Source organism: Hyla sarda, chromosome 2 (assembly GCF_029499605.1).
Source record: "Hyla sarda isolate aHylSar1 chromosome 2, aHylSar1.hap1, whole genome shotgun sequence".
Classification (NCBI taxonomy): Eukaryota; Metazoa; Chordata; class Amphibia; order Anura; family Hylidae; genus Hyla; species Hyla sarda.
Genome location: NC_079190.1, coordinates 336,671,866 through 336,695,476, shown reverse-complemented (window position 1 = coordinate 336,695,476; position 23,611 = coordinate 336,671,866). Strand labels below are relative to the sequence as shown.

General features: G+C 44.6%; 1 protein-coding gene across 9 annotated transcripts in view; it reads right to left on the bottom strand.

Annotated features, from left to right (window-relative positions):
• Positions 1–23,611, bottom strand: part of SLC45A3 (solute carrier family 45 member 3) — a 111,625-nt gene that overhangs the window by 56,465 nt on the left and 31,549 nt on the right. For 5 of the 9 annotated variants that reach the window (XM_056558038.1, XM_056558040.1, XM_056558037.1 and 2 more), the window contains one exon: positions 11,996–12,103. The exons of 3 other annotated variants lie outside the window; for them this stretch is intronic. The gene's annotated coding sequence lies outside the window, so the exon portion shown is untranslated. Of the gene's footprint in view, positions 1–10,374; positions 10,395–11,995; positions 12,104–23,611 lie in introns of those variants that run through there. One more of the 9 variants, XM_056558045.1, reaches the window with a different exon arrangement.

Below are 23,611 nucleotides of genomic sequence, written 5' to 3'. Positions count from 1 at the left end.
ACCTCTTATGCTGAATTGCCATCTGCAAGGAGATGTGGAAGGCTTTTGGCCTCCTCTTCCTTCTCTCTAAAAGGATGCCCTTGCTTGATCATCCAGAGTTTCCGCAGGGTAGGTCTTCTTCCTGGCTTGGACACTAAGTGTATAACTACGGTGGGGACACTGATGCATAGGGACGAACATCGATGGCTCAAACCGAGAGAGATATTTAGTTATTTTGGTCTCCCTCAGTCTCATACGCTCCATGCTAATCAAGTGTTTGCTTTCTGTTCCTCTAGACTTAGGGACCTTACATGGGAGGCGACCACACATTCCCTAGATGACAATATAGGAGGTGAACCGTGAAGAGCCACAATATTGATGCTCTACATGGCTTCCGTAATCAATTTTTAAAAGTAGACCCTAAAAAGTTATTTCAAACTTGGGAACAGTGAACGGGTGATGGGGAAATTACTGCCACGATCCTGGAAGGATGGGGAACAGTGCATAAATATGTCATTAACGAAAGATGGAGAAAGACATATTTTCAATTGGCTCACGCAGCCTTGTATGGTTTCAGTATTCTCCCATCTCCATCCTTCCCGGATAAGATTACGAAATGCCCTAAGTGCCAAACACCGCTTACAAATCTTTATCATGGAGTGTGGGAATGTTCTCACACTGCTGACTATTGGCGGGGGATTCAAAATTACATTAGGGACCACTTCATGCCCCAAGTTCTGCTATTCCAACAACTGCGCCCAACGAAGGAGGAGGGGGGGGGGGAGAGGATCCTTCAGTTTATTCATATCGTACTATTGGTTGCACTGAGATGTCTCTTTACCAACTGGTTGGATGCAAATACTCCAGGTTTGCCACTGCTGATGTCCCAATTGAAAACCTTTTTGGCAGTTGACAAACTGGATGCTGAGAGACATAGGGAGTTGGGTACGAAAAAGTTATTTCGGAAATGGAGATCTTTTATTGTGACTCACTTTGACTCTTGAGGAATTGCTGAAATTGTTCCTCCTTTCCAGTATACCACTTGGTACAATGTGGAGGCACATTGGGGGATTTCTTATTGTTTTGAAATTCCATTTTCCTTTTGTGCTTATTTGTACAAGCATTGTTTTGTTTGGTAAAATCTATTTAATAAAAATATATTTGAAAAAAAAAAATACATGACTCTATGGTAAACTAGTCAATAGTTCTGAAGCCCTCAGAATATCTAAAAAAAAGAATAAAACTAAAAATCTTAATTAAAGAAATATAAAAAAGATAATACATGTAATGTGACTATTTAATAAATGTTAGTAATAGCTCCAGGAAGTTGGTGAATCACTTTACATGGTCAGGAGCACTTTCAGGATTGTGTACATCAAGCATGTCAAACTCAAAAGCTAACATGGGCCAAAAAAACAAGGTTTAAGTTTATGTGGGCCGCATCAAAATAAATAAATAAATAAAAAACATGCCCTCCCTATACAACACCCCATGCCCCCCTGCACAAGACCCCATGAACCCTTCACAAGACCCCATGCCCCTTTTGTACAACACCCCATGCCCCCCTGCACAAGACCCCATGCTTCCCCTGCACAAGACCCCATGCCCCCCCTGCATAAGACCCCATGCCCACCCTACACAAGACCCCATGCCCCCCTGCACAACACCTCATGACCCCCTTCACAAGAGCCCATGCCCTTTTTGTACAACACTCCATGCCCCCTTTGCACAAGACCCCATGCCCCCCTGCACAAGACCCTGCCCCCTGCACAAGACTGTCCAGTACAGTTCCCCCACATTAGATGCAGTATAGCTCCCCCACATTAGGTGCAGTATAGCTCCTCACATTAGGTGCAGTACAGTTCCCCCACATTAGGTGCAGTACAGTTCCCCCACATTAGGTGCAGTACAGTTCCACAACATCAGGTGCAGTACAGTTCCCCAACATCAGGTGCAGTACAGTTCCCCAACATCAGGTGCAGTACAGTTCCCCCAACATCAGGTGCAGTACAGTTCCCCCAACATCAGGTGCAGTACAGTTCCCCCACATTAGGTGCAGTACAATTCCCCCACATTAGGTGCAGTACAATTCCCCCACATTAGGTGCAGTACAGTTGCCCTACATTAGGTTGGCAGTACAGTTGCCCCACATTAGGTTGGCAGTACAGATCTCCACATTAGGTTGGCAGTACAGTTCCCCCACATTAGGTTGGCAGTACAGTTCCCCCACATTAGGTTGGCAGTACAGTTCCCCCACATTAGGTGCAGTACAGTTCCCCCACATTAGGTGCAGTATAGTTCCCCACATTAGGTGCAGTATAGTTCCCCACATTAGGTGCAGTATAGTTACCCACATTGGGTGCAGTACAGTCCCCCACATTAGGTGCAGTATTAGTTCCCCCACATTAGGTGCAGTATAGTTACTAGCTCCCCACATTAGGTGCAGTATAGTTCCCCCCACATTAGGTGCAGTACAGTTCCCCCACAGACATACAGCCTTCAGCCATATACAGTGTATGGCTGGAGGCTGTATGTCTGTTTACTGCCCCACTTCAGTATTCCGACCACCACTCCTCCAATCCGGGGTCACGATCTACTGCTATGGCCTATGGGCCATAGCAGGAGGTCCCGGGAGTGGTGGTCAGAACACTGAAGATGAGGTGCCGCTGGTGACTTGCCATGCGCGCGCATCCTCCTCGCTGCTCCGCTCTGCTCTTCTATGGGCGCATGCACGGGACGTCAGTGACGTCCCTGCGTGCGCTACCTCCCGGCGGCCCCTGCGTTTTTAAAGTTAATGCGGGGCCGCAGAGAGGTAACCGGGGCATCCTTGTGTTCTGAAAAGATTTTTCGGGACACAGGGATGCCGGGCCGCAAAGACATTCATTGTGGGCAGCATGCGCATGTTTGACACCCATGGTGTACATTATGCACAGTGTACAAGTCATGAAGCCTACCTTGACTGCTGTCCAATTTCTGCCTCAGGTAGATAGTGGTTCAATAAATAAAGCTGTCAGAAAGCAATATTATACAGCCAATAATGCATGCCCTTAGTAATACTGGCTGGCTTAGTAATACTCACTGGCAAGCTCTAGTTGCTCCCTATAGGACTTGTGGATTTAACTGGATCCTCCAGTCAAACACATTTGTTGCTGTCTGTGGCATAGTAATGGTTTTTAGAATATGATTTTGAATAACTACAGCACAAGAAATGCCATTGTAAGCTAAAATTATTGTCACTTGAGGGACCGCTGTACAATATTAAAAACCACACTGTTCCTATATGCCTTTTATATGTTCCTTCCTATAACTTGAAAACATGAGTCACAGTGTAGGAAATTTAACAAGAAGAACTGCCATTAGCCATTTATTGCCCATCGGAACTAAACTGCACTTTCGAGTCCTTCCACCTTTTACAAGTTGTGTAATGTATCTTAATTTTAAGTGGAATTGTTTAAGGACTCATTATCTGGCAATTTTTGTCAGTTCAGTCCTATCACTATTAACATTAAAAGGTTTATGTGTGCACTGTTTTTCAAAAATACAATTTGAGGGGGAGACAAGAAACACGAATACGAACAGACAAGGAGAAACACAAATTAGACTGTCAGCAGATCATGTAAAAATCATCTGTACTTGCTGACAGATATCTACTTTTTATCCCCTTAAGGACCACGGGCGTATGGGTACGCCCTGTCGTCCTGGTACTTAACCCCTTAAGGACTGAGCCCTTTTTCACCTTAAGGACTCGGCCATTTTTTGCACATCTGACCACTGTCACTTTAAACATTAATAACTCTGGGATGCTTTTAGTTATCATTCTGATTCCAAGAAAGTTTTTTCGTGACATATTCTACTTTAACATAGTGGTAACATTTTGTGGTAACTTGCATCCTTTCTTGGTGAAAAATCCCAAAATTTGGTGAAAAATTTGAAAATTTAGCATTTTTCTAACTTTGAAGCTCGCTGCTTGTAAGGAAAATGGATATTCCAAATAATTTTTTTTTAATTCACATATACAATATGTCTACTTTATGTTTGCATCATAAAATTGACGTGTTTTGACTTTTGGAAGACACCAGAGGGCTTCAAAGTTCAGCAGCAATTTTCCAATTTTTTAAAAAATTTTGAAACTCGCTTTTTTTCAGGGACCAGTTCAGGTTTGAAGTGGATTTGAAGGGTCTTCATATTAGAAATACCCCATAAATTACCCCATTATAAAAACTGCACCCTCAAAGTATTCAAAATGACATTCAGTCAGCGTTTTAACCCTTTAGGTGTTTCACAGGAATAGCAGCAAAGTGAAGGAGAAAATTCACAATCTTCATTTTTTACACTCGCATGTTCTTGTAGACCCAATTTTTGAATTTTTGCAAGGGGTAAAAAGTAGAAAATTTTGACTTGTATTTGAAACCCAATTTCTCGAGTAAGCACATACGTCATATATCTATGTTAATTGTTCGGCGGGCGCAGTAGAGGGCTCAGAAGGGAAGGAGCGACAAATGGTTTTTGGGGGGCATGTCACCTTTAGGAAGCCCCTATGGTGCCAGAACAGCAAAAAAAAAAAAACACATGGCATACCATTTTGGAAACTAGACCCCTCGGGGAACATAACAAGGGGAAAAGTGAACCTTAATACCCCACAGGTGATTCACGACTTTTGCATATGTAAAAAAAATAATAATAATTTCCCTAAAATGCTTGGTTTCCCAAAAGTTTTACATTTTTAAAAAGGGTAATAGCAGAAAATACCCCCCAAAATTTGAAGCCCAATTTCTCCCGATTCAGAAAACACCCTATATGGGGGTGAAAAGTGCTCTGCTGGCGCACTAGAAGTCTCAGAAGAGAAGGAGTCACATTTGGCTTTTTTGAAGGAAATTTTGCTCTGGGGGAATGTCGCATTTAGGAAGCCCCTATGGTGCCAGGACAGCAAAAAAAAAAAAAAAAACACATGGCATACCATTTTGGAAACTAGACCCCTTGGGGAACGTAACAAGGGGTAAAGTGAACCTTAATGTAAAATAAAAAATAGAAAAAATGTACCTAAAATGCTTGGTTTCCCAAAAAATTTACATTTTTCCAAAGGGTTAAAGCAGAAAATACCCCCCAAAATTTGAAGCCCAATTTCTGCAGATTCAGAAAACACCCCATATGGGGGTGAAAAGTGCTCTGCTGGCGCACTACAGGTCTCAGAAGAGAAGGAGTCACATTTGGCTTTTTTGAAGGAAATTTTGCTCTGGGGGCATGCCGCATTTAGGAAGCCCCTATGGTGCCAGAACAGCAAAAAAAAAAAAAAAAAAAAAAAACACATGGCATATTATTTTGGAAACTAGACCCCTCGGGGAACGTAACAAGGGGTTAAGTGAACCTTAATACCCCACAGGTGTTTCACGACTTTTGCATATGTAAAAAAAAAAAAATTTTTTTTTACCTAAAATGCTTCTTTTCCCAAAAATTTTACATTTTTAAAAAGGGTAAAAGCAGAAAATACCCCCCAAAATTTGTAGCACAATTTCTCCCGGGGTACGGCGATACCCCATATGTGACCCTAAACTGTTTCCTTGAAATACGACAGGGCTCCAAAGTGAGAGCGCCATGTGCATTTGAGGCCTAAATTAGGGACTTGCATAGGGGTGGACATAGGGGTATTCTACGCTAGTGATTCCCAAACAGGGTGCCTTCAGCTGTCGTAAAACTCCCAGCATGCCTGGACAGTCAGTGGCTATCTGGTAATACTGGGAGTAGTTGTTTTGCAAAAGCTGGAGGCTCCGTTTTGGAAACCGTGGCGTACCAGACGTTTTTCATTTTTATTGGGGAGGGGAGGGGGGCTGTGTAGGGGCATGTGTATATGTAGTGTTTTTAACTTTTTATTTTATTTTGTGTTAGTGTAGTGTAGTGTTTTTAGGGTACAGTCACAGTTCACAGTAGTTTCTCGCTGGCAGTTTGAGCTGCGGCAGAAAATTTGCCGCAGCTCAAACTTGCAGCCGGATACTTACTGTAAACCTCCGCCCATGTGAGTGTACCCTGTACATTTACATTGGGGGGGGGGGGGGGGGGAACATCCAGCTGTTGCAAAACTACAACTCCCAGCATGTACGGTCTATCAGTGCATGCTGGGAGTTGTAGTTTTGCAACAGCTGGAGGCGCACTGGTTGTAAAACACCGAGTTTGGTAACAAACTCAGTGTTTTGCAACCAGTGTGCCTTCAGCTGTTGCAAAAGCTACAACCCCCAGCATGTACAGACAGCGGAAGGGCATGCTGGGTCTTGTAGTTATGCAACAGCTGGAGGCATACTACTTTGCCTGGGGATGCTGGGGATTGTAGTTATGCAACAGCTGGAGACACACTGGTTTGCTACTTAACTCAGTGTGCCTTCAGCTGTTGCAAAACTACAACTCTCAGCAGTCACCGACAGCCAACGGGCATGCTGGGAGTTGTAGTTATGCAACCAGCAGATGCACCACTACAACTCCCAGCATGCACTTTAGCTGTTTGTGCAAGCTGGGAGTTGTAGTTATACAACAGCTGAAGGTACACTTTTCCATAGAAAAAATGTGCCTCCAGCTGTTGCAAAACTATAAGTCCCAGCATGCCCATAAGGGCATGCTGGGAGTTGTGGTGGTCTGCCTCCTGCTGTTGCATAACTACAGCTCCCAGCATGCCCTTTATGCATGCTGGGAGCTGTTGCTAAGCAACAGCAGTAGGCTGTCACTCACCACCAACGATCCACGCTGCAGGTCAGTCCCTCGTCGTCGCCACCGCTCCTGGGGCCCCAATCCCAACATTGACGCCGGGGATTGGGGTCCCCAGCTCCCGGGGTCTTCTTCCCGCACCCGCTCAAGTGACACCCGCAGCAGGCGCCCTGATTGGCCGGCCGACGAATCAGGGCAATTGTGAGGTGGCACCAGTGCCACCTCACCCCTGCTGGCTATGGCTGTTCAGGGCCGTCAGAGACGGCCCCGAACAGCCTGTAATTCCGGGTCACCGGGTCACTGGAGACCCGATTGACCCGGAATCTGCCGCAGATCGCTGGACTGAATTGTCCAGCGATCTGCGGCCATCGTCGACATGGGGGGTCATCATGACCCCCCTGGGCGATATGCCGCGATGAATGCTAAATGATTTCAGTAGGCATCGGGCACAGGCTCCCCTCCAGCTAGCGGCGGGGAGCCAGGATTTGACAGGACGTACTCAAACGTCCTGAGTCCTTAAGGACTCGGAAAAGGGGCCGTTTGAGTACGTCCTGCGTCCTCAAGGGGTTAAGGACCAAGGGCGTACCTGTACGAGCACTGGGCGGGGACCGGACCGGGATGCCTGCTGAAATCATTCAGCAGGCATCCTATGACAATCCCCCCCCCTAGTCAGCGATTGCCACAGATCACCAGTGAATTCACACCAGCGATCTGCGCTGAATCCGGGTCATCGTGTGACCCGATGACCCGGAATTAGAAGGTGATTGGCGGTGTAGTATACACCGCCAATCACCCCCTGTTGCTGGGGGGAAGTGGTGATCCAGTCACCCCCCCCCCCCCCCAGGAGCACTGCTATTGCGACCAATAGCAGCTGACAGAGGAGGGGTTAATATCCCTTTCTCTCAGCTCTGCTCGACCACCGTGCTCAGTCCTGCGGGCAGAGCTGAGAGAAGGAGCCAGGGACCCCCCCCCTCTGTCAAGATCTGTGCCCCTCAGGACAGAAGAAGTGGCCTCCAGCAACCTGTAGTCAGAGTGCATTTACAGTTAAGGGAAAAATAGGGGTCCTCAAGGGTCTGACGCAGATTTTGCAGCAAGACCCGGGCCCTATTAGGGGTTCAGGGTGCTGCGATTTGCCACCCCCTTTTTTGGGGGCTGCAGCATTTTTTATTTTATTTATTACAACGGTGTGTGATTTCTAATCACACACCGTTATGTTAACACCGAGCACAAACACACTACACACTTCCCCGCCCCCCCACCCACACCCCACACACACACACACACTAGACTATTTTAGTTATTTCAGTGACGACTTTGTCAATCTAATGGTGGAGCAAATGAACTTGTACGCCCAACAGTTCATTGCCCACCACCCTGATTCGCTTTTGGCTAAGCCCAATCAATGGTACGTCGTTAATGCAGCCGAAATGAGGACATTTTGGGGCCTTGTGCTGCATATGGGCAAGTGTCAGGCAGTACTGGAGCGGGGACGTCCTTTGCCAGACCTCGCTTACAGTATGGCCATAGCACGGAGGCGGTTCAAGGCGGTTTCATTTATCATAATTTGATCCCAATGTACCAAGTCCAGAGTACATTCCAAATTTTAACCCATAAACCACTAAATTGCCCAAAACCTGATAAGACCTCGGGAGGGTGGGGGGTATTTTTTCCAAAAAAGGGTCATAGGTCACTGAGTCACTATCATTAGTGACTTTTTTTATGTTGCCTTAGGTTAGGGACGGTCACACACATCCCATTCACAGAATGATGATTTAGAGCATAGGGTTTGGGGTGGGCATATTTTTTAGTTTTGGCTATTCTCTGGGTCATCATTCTGGAACATAACCTGTATTTATCATTTTACGTTCCACTGTACCCCATTTTAGTAATTTACCCCATGTAACGTTCCTTGAGGGGGGGTCCCACTGTCCTGGCTTCATAGGCAGCTATGTAAATGCCCAAGGCCCCTGACTGCACTCCTGCTCTTCTGAGACCTGGTGTGCACCTGCTTGTTACGTTCCTTGAGGGGTTGTAGTTTCCAAAATAGTATGCCATGTTTTTTATTTTTTATATTTTTTGCTGTTCTGGCACCATAGGGGCTTCCTAAATATGATATGTGTGCGACCCCCCCCCCCCCCCCCATCCCCATTTCAGCAAAATTTGCAAATGTGACTCCCTCTCTTCTGAGCATTATAGTGCGCCCGCAGTGCACTTGATGCCCACACATTGGGTATTTCCATACTCAGAAGAGATGGGATTACAAATTTTGGGGAAAACACAGCATTTTAGTAAAAATAAAAAAGAATAAAATAAATAACATGTATTTACATATCCAAAGTCATCAAACACCTGTGGGGTGTTAAGGCTCACTGTACCTCTAGTTACGTTCCTTGAGGGGTGTATTTTCCAAAATAGTATGCCATGTGCAGGTTTTTTTTTGCTGTTCTGGCACCATAGGGGCTTCCTAAATGGGACATGCTTTCCAAAAGCCAAATGTGACTCCTTCTCTTCTGAGCATTGCAGTGCACCCGCAGTGCACTTGACGTCCTAACATGGGGAATTTTCATACCCAGAAGAGATGGGGGAAAACCAGCATTTTAGTAAAAATAATAAATAAAAATTTAATTTACACATCCAACTTGTGGGGTGTTAAGGCTCACTGTACCCCTTGTTACGTTCCTTGAGGGGTGTAGTTTCCAAAATGATATGCCATTTATTTTTTTTTGCTGTTCTGGCACCATAGGGTGCTTCCTAATCTGACATACCCCCCCCAAAAACCATTTCAGAAAAACTCACTCTCCAAAATCCCATTGTCCGCTCCTTCCCTTCTGAGCCCTCTACTGCGCCCCACCGAACACTTTACATACACATGAGGTATTTCCTTACTCGAGAGAAATTGGTTACAAATTTTGGGGGGATTTCTCTCCTTTTACCCCTTGTAACAATTCAAAAACTGGTCTACAAGAACACGTGAGTGTAAAAAATGAAGATTTAGAATTTTCTCCTTCACTTTGCTGCTATTCCTGTGAAACACCTAAAGGGTTAACACACTTACTGAATGTCATTTTGAATACTTTGAGGGGTGCAGTTTTTATAATGGGGTCATTTGTGGGGTATTTCTAATATGAAGGCCCTTCATATCCACTTCAAAACTGAACTGGTCCCTGAAAAATTCAGATTTAGAAAATGTTGTGAAAAATTGGAAAATTGCTGCTGAACTTTGAAGCCCTCTGATGTCTTCCAAAAGTAAAAACATGTCAACTTTATGATGCAAATGTAAAGTACACATACTGAATATGTGAATCAATATATAACATTTATTTGGTATGTCTATTTTCCTTACAAGCAGAGAGCTTCAAAGTTAGAAAAATGCAAAATTTTCTAATTTTTCATGAAGAAATTTTTCACAAAGAAATTATGCAAGTATCGGCAAAAATTTACCACTATGTTAAAGTAGAATATGTCACGAAAAAACAATCTCGGAATGAAATTCATAGCATCCCAGAGTTATTAATGCTTAAAGTGACAGTGGTCAGATGTGCAAAAAATGCTCTGGTCCTTAAGGTGAAAAAGGGCTTGGTCCTTAAGGGGTTATGGTCAAATTTAGCCTTTTGTGTGTTCAGAGTATTAGGTTTCTTTAAAGACAGTATGACAGTAAAATAAATGTCTGCAGTGAACAAGGATATGTTGCTCCTGTGTACTCACCAAACACAATGAATAGTTTATCTCTCTATAAATGAACGTGCACTAACTCACTCTTACTTCTGTGGAAAAGAAAGACTTCGATTATGCCAGCAGCCAGTTGACAAAGCACCTGACAGTGTAGAGGAAGGAGGTATTAGCCTATTCTTTTTAAAGAGCAGCAGGTATTTCTACATTCCTTTGCTTTAAACACTTGTCATAGTTAGCTAGTTACCCAGTCATAGCTGGAAATGTGTAGTACAACTGATATTACTTATCAAAGCAGCTGATCGTACAGACATACATGCTAATTTTGCTGATCCATGAAAGTTAAAAAGTACTTTACCACTGCTCTTTGTATTAGAATAGCTGCACCTCTGTTCACCCAACCTCAACTAATCACACTAAATCTTATGACAAGGACAAGAGAACATATCAGGAAATGACAATATGTGCACAAAATATGCAGTACAGGGTGGGACATTTATATGGATACACCTTAATAAAATGGGAATGGTTGGTGATATTAACTTCCTGTTTGTGGCACATTAGTATATGTGAGGGGGGAAACTTTTCAAGATGGGTGGTGACCATGGCGGCCATTTTGAATCCAATTTAGTTTTTTCAATAGGAAAAGGGTCATGTGACACATCAAACTTATTGGGAATTTCACAAGAAAAACAATGATGTGCTTGGTTTTAACGTAACTTTATTCTTTCATGAGTTATTTACAAGTTTCTGACCACTTATAAAAGGTGTTCAATGTGCTGCCCATTGTGTTGGATTGTCAATGCAACCCTCTTCTCCCACTCTTCACACACTGATAGCAACACCGCAGGAGAAATGCTAGCACAGGCTTCCAGTATCCGTAGTTTCAGGTGCTGCACATCTTGTATCTTCACAGCATAGACAATTGCCTTCAGATGACCCCAAAGATAAAAGTCTAAGGGGGTCAGATCTGAACTTGTGCCACTACCCTTAAAGGAGTACTCCGGTGCACACTTTTTCATGTTATCCCGTCCGGGCTGCAAAATAAAAGAAAACGCACTTTATCTTACCTGCCAACGAGCCCCCGGAGCTCCGATACAGGTGTTCGGTCCCCGGGCTGTATTCTTCTTACTTCCGGTTAGCCCGGCACGTAGCTTCAGCCTATCACTGGCCGAGGCGGGATATCGCTGCAGCCGGTGATAGGCTGAAGCTCCGTGTGACGTGCCGGGCTAACCGGAAGTAAGAAGAATACAGCCCGGGGACCAAACACCTGTACCGGAGCTCCGGGGGCTCGTTGGCAGGTAAGATAAAGTGTGTTTTCTTTTATTTTGCAGACCAGACGGGATAACATGAAAAAAGTGTGCACCGGAGTACTTTAAAATACAAAAAAATCCTTCCTAGATCCCGCCTTATGCTACTGCTGTACACTCCACTTTTTTCAACTAAAAACAAACCAAACAGCAGAGAATCGACCTTGGCAGGAACAATCTAACAGGTACAATGGGATTTTGTAACAGTCAGGTATTTTTTTTTCCCGTACAGTATAATCTTCACAATACTCTTAATTAATCATCAGAATAAGATTAGCACTTTCTCCACCCATTGCTATTTTCCTCATGCTTTATCACTGATTTATTTGTTGAAGCAAAGTTCATACCTGCTAGATACAAAAGATTCCCAAGTGACAGCTGTGTGAAATGATAAAGTCATACGAGTTGCTTTGAGGCTAAGTTTCCACTTATTTCTTTTTCTGGAGTTTTTTGACCTGAAATAAAAAAAATAAACTGTCCTGTCATTTTGCACTTCCAAGATGTAGTTTTTGTGGTGTTTATATACATAAATGTAATATAAATAATAAATAAATGGTTTTAGTATTGACGTTTTTCTTTGGCATTTTTCCCCTGTGTTTTCATCACAAGTCGTGATTCTTTCATCATGTGACTCAAGGATATCTATTGAACAAATGGGGGAAAAAACTACAGAAAAAAAAAAAAAAAAAATCGCCAATACTAAATCCACATGGCGTTTTTTTAAATGTTCTTTCCCCTCTCATAGACTTCTATGAGAGAGAAACAACAAGATTTTGTAAAAAAAAAAAAAGCCATAGACTCAACATGTTGAGATCTTTTTAAACTGCCAATGAGTGCAAAACCGCAGAAAAAGGCCAAAGAAAAGTGAATTAATACCAAAGGAAAAAATGTTAAGTGGGTTTGGCGTTTCATAAATCTTTATTCACTTTCAGTGGAAACCTGGCCTCAAAGGGTATTCTGATCTGGGGTATTTATTAGGGATGCACCGATATACACAGGAGCCGGCCCGGGCACATAAAAAGAAGTATTCCTAATCCTATCCTGGACATCCCTGTGTCCCAAAAAATCTTTTCGGGACATAAGGATATCCGCCGGTCACTCACCATTCCCCGGCGTCCTTCTGCGATCCTCCCGCGATCCTCCTTCGGTTCTTCGCTTCTCCGCCTCTATGGTCGTACGCACGGGACGTCACTGACGTCCCGGCGTAAAACCATAGAGACGCAGGAGGACCGCAGGATCGTCGCGGGAGAACGCACGCCGGCCGGGGCCTGGTAAGTGACCGCGTCATCTTCAGTGTTCCGGTCATCGCTCCTCCGGTCCCGGCACCGGCACCTACTGCTATGGTCCATAGGCCATAGCAGTAGATGTGACCCCGGGCCGGAGGAGCGATGACCGGAACACTGTGGGTGCAGCAGTACAGACATACAGCCTGCAGCCATACACTGTATATGGCTGGAAGCTGTATGTCTGTGGGGTGGGGGGGAACTGCTGACCTAATGTGGGGGGGAGCTGCCTACAAATGTGTGTGTGGGGGGGGGGGGGGGGAGCTGCCTAATATTGTGGGGGGGGAGCTGCCTAATATTGTGGGGGGGGAGCTGCCTAATATTGTGGGGGGGGGGGAGCTGCCTAATATTGTGGGGGGGAGCTGCCTGATATTGTGGGGGGGGGGAGAAGCTGCCTGATATTATGGGGGGGGGAGCTGCCTAATATTGTGGGGGGGAGCTGCCTAATATTGTGGGGGGGGGGGAGAAGCTGCCTGATATTGTGGGGGGGGGAGAAGCTGCCTGATATTATGGGGGGGGGGGAGCTGCCTAATATTGTTGGGGGGAGCTGCCTGATATTGTGGGGGGGAGCTGCCTACAAATGTGGGGGGAGCTGCCTAATATTGTTGGGGGGAGCTGCCTGATATTGTGGGGGGGGGAGCTGCCTACAAATGTGGGGGGAGCTGCCTAATATTGTTGGGGGGAGCTGCCTAATATTGTGTGGGAACTGCCTACTATTGTTGGGGGGAACTGCCTACTATTGTTGGGGGGAACTGCCTACTATTGTTGGGGGGAGCTGCCTACTATTGTGGGGGAAATGCTGACCTAATTTGGGAACCTGCCTACTGTTGTGGGGGAGCTCCCTACTATTGTGGGGGAGCTGCCTACTATTGTGGGGGAAATGCTGACCTATTGTGAGGAACCTGCCTACTATTGTGGGGGAACTGCTGACCTAATGTGGGGGGAGCTGCCTAATATTGTTGGGGGGAGCTGCCTAATATTGTGTGGGAACTGCCTACTATTGTTGGGGGGAGCTGCCTACTATTGTGGGGGAAATGCTGACCTAATTTGGGAACCTGCCTACTGTTGTGGGGGAGCTGCCTACTATTGTGGGGGAGCTGCCTACTATTGTGGGGGAGCTGCCTACTATTGTGGGGTAACTCCCGACCTAATGTGGGGGAGCTGGCAATCTAATGTGGGGGAATCTAATCTAATGAGCGGAGCGCTGCATTTTACCAGAAGACGGGGAGAAGTCATTTTCGGTATCGGTTTCGGCCGGACATTTTTTTTTATTTCGGATTTGTTTCGGTTCTGAAATTTCCATTTCGGTGCACCTCTAGTATTTATAATATATCCATAGGATATGCCATTAACATCTGATAAATGCCAGTTCCACATATAGGATCTGCACCTAGCTCAAGATTAAGGTCTCCCTCTCACCTTCAGCCTGCTTGCGGTGGCAGGAGGTGGTGGAGAAGCTGAAATAGTTGAACAGGTTGTTTTATGCATTTTGTGTAACTCCTATCGACTTGTGAGCTTTACAAACAGTGTAGCTGTGGTGCTATACTGTTACTGTTTACATACCTTTCATTTAAGTTAAAGGAAGTTACACAAAATGCACACAACAGCTAGCTCCAGAGAAAGTTGTGTAGTTCTTTTTAGTCTGACCACAGTTCTCTCTGCTGACACCTCTGTCCATGTCAGGAACTGTCCGGAGCAGGATAGGTTTGATGTGGGGATTTGCTCCTACTCTGGACAGCTCCTGACAAGGACAGAGATGTCAGCAATGAGCACTGTGGTCAGACTGAAAAGAACAACTCAACTTTCTCTGGAGCATACAGCAGCTGATAAGTACTGGAAGGATTAAGCTTTTTTTTTTATAGAAGTAATTTACATATCTGTTTAACTTTCTGGAACCAGTTGATTTGATTTTTTTTTTCACAGGAGTACTCCTTCAAAGGGATATCCCAATAGTAAAGTTATGACATATTTACAGAATAGGTAATGGCTAGCTGATCAATCATGATCAAACTGCTGGGGCACCCACTGATCATGAGAACAGAGCTTCGTTATCCCTTTGGTAAATAGAGCCATATAGCACATATGCTTAACTGACACTATTAACTCTCTATAGGATTTCTTACAATAGCCAAGCACTGTATCCTTCTGATTAATTCTAGTGATCGTTGGGGTCCCTGTGATCTGATCCCAACAGATCCACTAGCTATCTTAGCTGATCTATAGCTATCAGCCATAACTATTAATAATTGGGACAATACAACTCCTTTAAGTGCCCATACACAGAAAGGTGCTCATTTGGATTGTTGTGAGCGGACAGGTTTTCCTCCCAACTGCACTTCATACACATGCAATGTAGGCTTAACTAAGCAGGCATATCTCCTCACAAGGAGACTTTCACATGAGGTCTTCTGATCCCTGATTTAATACTGTAGTGCAGTGTATTATGCCTATCAGCATTATGCTGACATATGGCAGGACTGCCAGCCTTCAGAAGGCCCCTGGCTGCCATTGAAACTCATTGTCACTTGCCAATCGCGTTGCTGGGTTGCTGATGGGATAACAGAGCTCCACAGATTAGTTACACACCGCAGTCATGATTTGACCGCAGCAGGTTCAATAGCCAGAATTGGAGGTTACTCCGGTCCTGGCAGTTAGAAGTGAAGTCCAATACAGGTCTAGACTTCTGCCGCACAAAGATGACGGTATAGCCTAAAGCCCATAGGCGGGCACACGGGGTGTGCCTGGGCACACCCTAATCGCCCCCGTCACATTCGGGACATCCCTGTGTCCTGAAAAGATATTTCGGGACACAAGGATGTCCCTGTTACCGTCCTGCGGCCCTGCGTTAACTTTAAAAATGCAGGGGCCGCCGGGAGGTAGCGCATGCAGGGACGTCACTGACAGCCCGTGCGTGCGCCGTAGGAACGGAGGAGCGGCACATTGAAGAGGAGGACGCGAGGGCATGGCAGGTTGAACGTCGTCTTCGGTGTTTCGACCACCGCTCCTCCAGTCCCGGGACCTACGGACCGGAGGACGGACCACTGAAGTAGGCCAGTATACAGACATATAGCCTCCAGCCATACACTGTATATGGCTGAAGGCTGTATGTCTGTGGGGAACTATACTGCACCTAATGTGGGGGGAACTATACTGCACCTAATGTGGGGAACTAGGTGCACCACCACATTATGGGTGTCAGGTCCGAGCATTCCTTGATGAACAGTTTCCTGGAAAGTGGATTGGTCGTCGTGGGCCAGTTGAATGGCCCCAAGGTCTCCCGATCTGACCCCCTTAGACTTTTATCTTTGGGTCATCTGAAGGCAATTGTCTATGCTGTGAAGATACGAGATGTGCAGCACCTGAAACTACAGATACTGGAAGCCTGTGCTAGCATTTCTCCTGCGGTGTTGCTATCAGTGTGTGAAGAGTGGGAGAAGAGGGTTGTATTGATAATCCAACACAATGGGCAGCACATTGAACACATTTTACAAGTGGTCAGAAACTTGTAAATAACTCATGAAAGAATAAAGTTACGTTAAAACCAAGCACATCATTGTTTTTCTTGTGAAATTCCCAATAAGTTTGATGTGTCACATGACCCTCTTCCTATTGAAAAAACAAAAGTTGGATTCAAAATGGCCGACTTCAAAATGGCCGCCATGGTCACCACCCATCTTTAAAAGTTTCCCCCCCTCACATATACTAGTGTGCCACAAACAGGAAGTTAATATCACCAACCATTCCCATTTTATTAAGGTGTATCCATATAAATGGCCCACCCTGTATACTGCACCTAATGTGGGGGAACTATACTGCACCTAATGTGGGGGGAACTATACTGCACCTAATGTGGGGGGAACTATACTGCACCTAATGTGGGGGGAACTATACTGCACCTAATGTGGGGGGAACTATACTGCACCTAATGTGGGGGGAACTATACTGCACCTAATGTGGAGGAACTATACTGCACCTAATGTGGAGGAATTATACTGCACCTAATGTGGGGGAACTATACTGCACCTAATGTGGGGGAACTGTACTGCACCTAATGTGGGGGAACTATACTGCACCTAATGTGGGGGAACTGTACTGCACCTAATGTGGGGGAACTATACTGCACCTAATGTGGGGGAACTGTACAGTACTGCACCTAATGTGGGGGATCTGTACTGCCAACCTAATGTGGGGGATCTGTACTGCCAACCTAATGTGGGGGATCTGTACTGCCAACCTAATGTGGGGGATCTGTACTACCAACCTAATGTGGGGGATCTGTACTACCAACCTAATGTGGGGGAACTGTACTGTCAACCTAATGTGGGGGAACTGTACTGCCAACCTAATGTGGGGGAACTGTACTGCCAACCTAATGTGTGTGGACTTGTACTACCAACCTAATGTGAGGGAACTATATTGCACCTAATGTGGGGGAACTATACTAACTAGGTGTGTGCATATATGTATATATGTGCACGCGCACGGCGTGAGTTTGTGCTTTAGGGTGCACATCCTAATGCAATAGGCTGTGCACGCCTATGCTAAAGCCCCTTATTAACCACCGTAAAAACCATGTATGGGCGGTCACTAAAGTGTTAAAATAAATGAGTATTGTCAGAAAAGAAATCTGTGTCCAAAAAAAAAAAAAAAAAAACAATAAAGGAAACAACATCCTGGAAGAGAAGGTCTGTATATTGACAAAGAGAGGGTGTGTTGTACAAGGAGTGAGCATTTACCTGTTCCTTTTCTTAAGTCATTGGCCACACACTTTTTGTATTGAAATTTTAACTACTGAATGACTGTTGCAGTCGACAGGAGTGCACTAACTTAATGTAACTAATTGGGAAAGCTTTCTAAAGACTATAGTTATCATATTCCATAAGCCTATCTATATATAAATACCCTGGAGAAGGATGAGCCAAATGTATAAAGAGATACACTCTTTACACTATTTATGCCAATTTGTTTAGAAATGTATAAAATTTGTTAAATATCATCCATGTGAGAGTACGTGTGCACACAGGTTTCATTGCTGTATCCACATCATTTTACATGCATGTTGAGCTATGGTCTGATTTACATAGAGAAGTAAATATGTCACATTAGTTGTAACTTGTAGCTGAATTATGGCAGGATTAGAACATTTATACTGGTAAATTACTTCTTTTTCTAATTGTTTTCAGGAGAAAAGACATTTTTCAAGGAAAAATGAAACAACTGATAGGCTAGGTTTCCACACAGGTTTTTTTCTGGCATTTTTTTTTATATTTTTTTGAATACTGCCACTTTGTTTTTTGAGTCAAAGTCAGTAGTGGATCCAATAAGAATAAGAACTATAAGTTATTTCTTTATATTTCCCATTCCTTTTAACCCCTTAAGGACGCAGCCCTTTTTCACCTTAAGGACTGAGCCCTTTTTCGCAATTCTGACCACCGTCACTTTACAAATTAATAACGCGAAAACGCTTTTACCGAATATTCTGATTCTGAGATTGTTTTTTCGTGACATATTCTACTTTATTTTGGCGATAAATTTTCGGCGTTACTTGCATCCTTTTTTGGTGAAAAATCCCAAAATTTCATGAAAATGTTGCATTTTTCTAACTTTGAAGCTCTCTAATTGTAAGGAAAATGGATATTCCAAGTAAATTTTATTTTTCTTCACAAACACAATATGTCCACTTTATGTTGGCATCATAAAATGGACATACTTTTGCTTTTTGAAAAAATTAGAGGGCTTCAAAGTAGAGCAGCAATTTTCAAAAATGTCATGAAAATGGCTAAATCTGAAGGGACAGATGTTACAGAACTACAACTCCCAGCATGCCTGGGCAGTCGAGGCATGCTGAGAGTTGTAGTTTGGCAACATCTGGAGGGCTACTGTTTGGGCACCACTGTAACAGTGGTCTCCAAACTGTGACCCTCCAGATGTTGCAAAACTACAACTCCCAGCATGCCCAGACAGCCTTTGGCTCTCTGGGCATGCTGGGAGTTGCAGTTTGGCCCCCCTAGTGGTTGCCACAGTAAAGATCGATTTACTTTCACTTTCAATCCCCCCCCCCCCCCCCCCCCCACTGTCGATTCCCTACCTGATCAGGATCCTGCAGGCTCCAGCGAAGATCCCAGGTCCCCAGGCATCTTCTCCTGTAGGTACGGCCTCCATCTTCTTCCCAGAGCCCCTCGACATCCAGGGGCGGGCAGAACGGGGGGTTGCCATGGCAACCCCCTGTCCTGCGCTGCCATTGGTCAGAACTCCGTTCTGAGTAATGGCAGGGGATAGGAGTAGATCGCAGCTTTGCGATCTCACTCCAATCCTTTAGGCTGATCGGGGTTGTTGCTGACAACTCCGATCAGCCCTATTTTCCGGGTGATCGGGTCACCAGAGACCCGATCAGCCCGGAATTGGAGAAAATCGCATATCTGAATTGACATGCGATTTTCTCCGATCGCCGACATGGGGGGGGGGGTCTCAGGACCCCCCTGGGCGATGTGCCAGGGTGCCTGCTGAATGATTTCAGCAGGCATCCGGCTCCGGTCCCCAACCGGCTAGCGGTGGGGACCGGAATTCCCACGGGCGTATGGATACGCCCTGCGTCCTTAAGGACTCGGAATGCAGGGCGTATCCATACGCCCTGCGTCCTTAAGAGGTTAAATACACTTTTAGCTTTGTCTCAAAAATTGCAGTGCAACTTTCCAAAAAAAACGTCAGAAAAAAACCTGATGCCGAAACGGGATGCAGACGTGTACAGTAATGCAGGGCAGCGGATGTAATTTATCTCAATGACCAGTAGGAGTCACCATTTGGGCCGCATGCACTTTTTCAGCAGTCTCAAAAGCATGGTCTGCTGCTATACTTATTAAAAAGTCTTCAAATGCAGCATGTAAGAGTGGCTAAACAGCCTACAGCTGCTAAGCACATCTATTTGTTGCAGCTGGCACCTCGAGATGCCTCTTTAACCCGATAACGACCATGGACGAGTATAGACGTCCAGGTTGGCGGGCGTTCCCGCACCTGGACGTCTATACTCGTCAATTCTTCTCGTGGGTGCTTCCCAGTGCACCCACGAGATCGCGGCAGGGACTCGGCTGTATCACACAGCCGGGACCCTGCTGCACTGCCAGGACCGAAGTAAACTTCGGTCCCGGCAGTTTTAACCCTTACAGCCGCGGTCGGAAGTGACCGCGGACTGTAAGTGTTATGACAGAGGGAGCTCCCTTTGTCACCCCGCATCGCGATCGGGGGGTGCTGCGTGTAATACGCGGCTGGCCGGGGCCTGCCGCACTGCCGGGAGTGAAGTTCACTTCACTCCCGGCAGGTTAACCCTTACAGCCGCGGTCAGAAGTGACCGCGCACTGTAAGGAGTTCTGACAGAGGGAGGGGGCTCCCTCTGTCTCCTCTGCAGCACCCCGCAGCGCGATCGCGGGGTGCTGTGTGTGGCCGCACTGCCGGGAGTGAAGTTCACTTCACTCCCGACAGTTTAACCCCTACAGCCGCGGTCAGAAGTGACCGCGTGCTGTAAGGAGTTCTGACAGAGGGAGGGGGCTCCCTCTGTCTCTCCTGCAGCACCCCGGAGCATCGCGGGGTGCTGCTGCATACCTGGGCAGCCGGGGGTCCTACAAAGACCCCCAGGTCTGCCCTGGGTATTGCCTGTCCCTGATATGCTGCCTGCTAGTGAAAACTGGCAGGTAGCATATAACTGCAATGCTTTGGAATACTAAGTATTCCAAAGCATTAAAAAGTGTAAAAATAAATAAATAAAATAAAAGTGTAAAAATAAATAAAAATGTAATAAAAGTGTAAAAAAAAATATATATTAAAAATACATTTATTAAATGAATCTAATAAAAAAAAAGCATAATGTTTAGGATCGCATTGGCGGACATCCGCAGCATGTAATATGCTGCGGATGTCCGCCACGTGATCCTACACATTATGCAGCAGTCACGGTAATGAGCTCGCTGCTGCGGCTGGGTAGCTTTGTGCGTCCACTCATAGCGGCGGATTTCCCGCCAGCAGTCATGAGCGGACACTCTAAGCTACCCAGCCGCAGCAGTAATGGATATATTTGCCATGAGCGGGTGCTTATTCCCACAACATGGCGGATATATCCATCAGGAGCCTTAACTGTCACAGACAGACGTGTTATACTGCCAACCGACCAAGGATCAATCAGAGAGGTCCCTGGTCCAGCCAATAACTTGTAGGGGTGCGGTATATAAATGGGGTCACTTGTGGGGGTGGGGGTACTGTTCTGCCCTGAAAGCCAAATGGCGCTCCTCTCCTTCTGAGTCCTACCACGCGGCCAAGGAACCATATATGGCCAAAGCGGGGGTATTTCCGAACATGGGACAAGCAGCTAAATAAAATATAGGGTGCATTTCTTTCAATATCAGAAGTGATGTACAAAAAATATGCCCCCCAAATGATGCATTTGTGAAAAGTTGCAATTTTCGAATTTTTAACACTGACTTTGTAATAATTCCTGCCAAAAAACTATGGTGTTAAAATACTCACTGTACCCCCTAGCGAATACCTTGAGGGGTCTAGTTTTTAAAATGGGGTCATTTGGGGGGGGGGTGTTCCTATGTTCTACTACCTTAAAATTTCTGCAAACCTTGCATAGCACATAAAAAAAGATGTACTTTTCACATTTTCAAAATTTCAAGTTAAATTGTTAGGGTTCTAACTAATTTAAAATGTTAATTAAAAACTAAAAAAATGACGTCAAAATAAAGTAGACATCTGAAAGTATAAGTTTCATAAACTATTTGGTCAGTAAGTATAAATATATGCAACCAATTAGTGTTAAAATAGCAAAAAATCGTAATTTTTTGTAAAAATTTCATGATTTTTTGCATTGTAAAAAAAAACTACAAATGATATCGGCTTACTTTTACTATGTACATGAAGGACAACTTGTGACAAAAAAACAATGTCAGAATTATCGTGATTGGCAAAACGTTACCAGAGTTATTCTCTAATAAAGACAGACATCCCCGATTTGAAAAAACAGGCCTGGTCTTTCAGGGGCGTACAGGTTTATTTGCATTGGTCCTTAAGGGGTTAAATAGTGGCAAGATTAGGTGCCTGCTGCAATTATCAGGGAATCGGGACTGCTAGTGGCTAACAGCAGATGCATTAAACAATTGTTGTCATTAAACCCCACTCACCGATCTTTAAAAGCAGCCGGGAGAAACACATGGTTATGCACTTCACGACCCAGCTCAGTCTTGCACAAGACCGGCTCCAAGCCATGAAGTTTGTCTTGTACAGCAAGTGATTGCTTATACAACTCCCCTCTAAAAAAAAAAAAAAAAAAAAAAAAAAAAAGGAAAAAAACTTTCTTCTTTTCAAAGTGCATCTTTTTTTATGGATATAAACTATTTGAAATTTATGTACATGACAGATGCACTTTAAGTTGTTTTTTTAAGTGGTAAAATAGAAAAAAAATTATTTAAAAAGTTGTCAAGCTGTGGGGTTTGTTTGTTTTAGTTTCACCCCACAAATAGTTTTTTTTTCTGGTTTTACACCACAAAAAATAAGCACATATATGACTTAATAGAAGGTTTAGATGAAAAAAAAAATTACAATTAGCATGACATAATTCTTATGTTAAAGGGGTATTCCAGGATCTTTTTTTATTTGACTGTGCTACAGGGGCTGTAAAGTTAGTGTAGTTCATAATATAGTGTCTGCACCTGTGTGTGATGGTTTTCTCACAATTCTTATGTGATTTTCACCCCAATATTTATTTTTAACAGCATACAAAATGACTTGTCTCTGATTTTTCCCAGGTTGCAATGTGGCCGAGACCTGACTCACTAGTCAGCTGATGACAGGGAGCCTGTCTGCTTCAATGGGTGGAGGGATCAATCTGCAACTAATGCAACAGCTGTAGGCACCCTGATTGAAAACCACAGGTCTTTTGAATGGATGCAGCTCATTTATGTTTCAATGGGTGGGTGGCTGATGTGTGGGAGGGAGGAAAATGGAATTATGGGATTTGTAGGAAAAGAAGAAAACAAAACAGGAAATACCAGTTCACAAAAAGCTAGCCACAGTATTATGGTAATCTCACAACAAAGCCATTTAGCCCCAAGACAAGCGCAGATCCTTCCTAAGCTGTCTGCCAGGTACGTACTAAAATCACCTTATGGTGGATAACCCCTTTAACCCCTTAAGGACTCAGGGTTTTTCCACTTTCGTTTTTTCCTCCTTACCTTTTAAAAATCATAACCCTTTCAATTTTCCACCTAAAAATCCATATTATGGCTTATTTTTTGCGCCACCAATTCTACCTTGCAGTGATATCAGTCATTTTACCCAAAAATGCATGGCGAAACGGAAAAAAAAATCATTGTGCGACAAAATCGAAGAAAAAACGCCATTTTGTAACTTTTGGGGGCTTCCGTTTCTACGCAGTGCATATTTCGGTAAAAATTACACCTTATCATTATTCTGTAGGTCCATACGGTTAAATGATACCCTACTTCTATAGGTTTGATTTTGTCGCACTTCTGGAAAAAATCATAACTACATGCAGGAAAATTTATACTTTTAAAAATGTCATCTTCTGACCCCTATAACTTTTTATTTTTCCACGTACAGGGCGGTATGAGGACTCATTTATTGCGCCGTGATCTGAAGTTTTTATCGGTATGATTTTTGTTTTGATCGGAC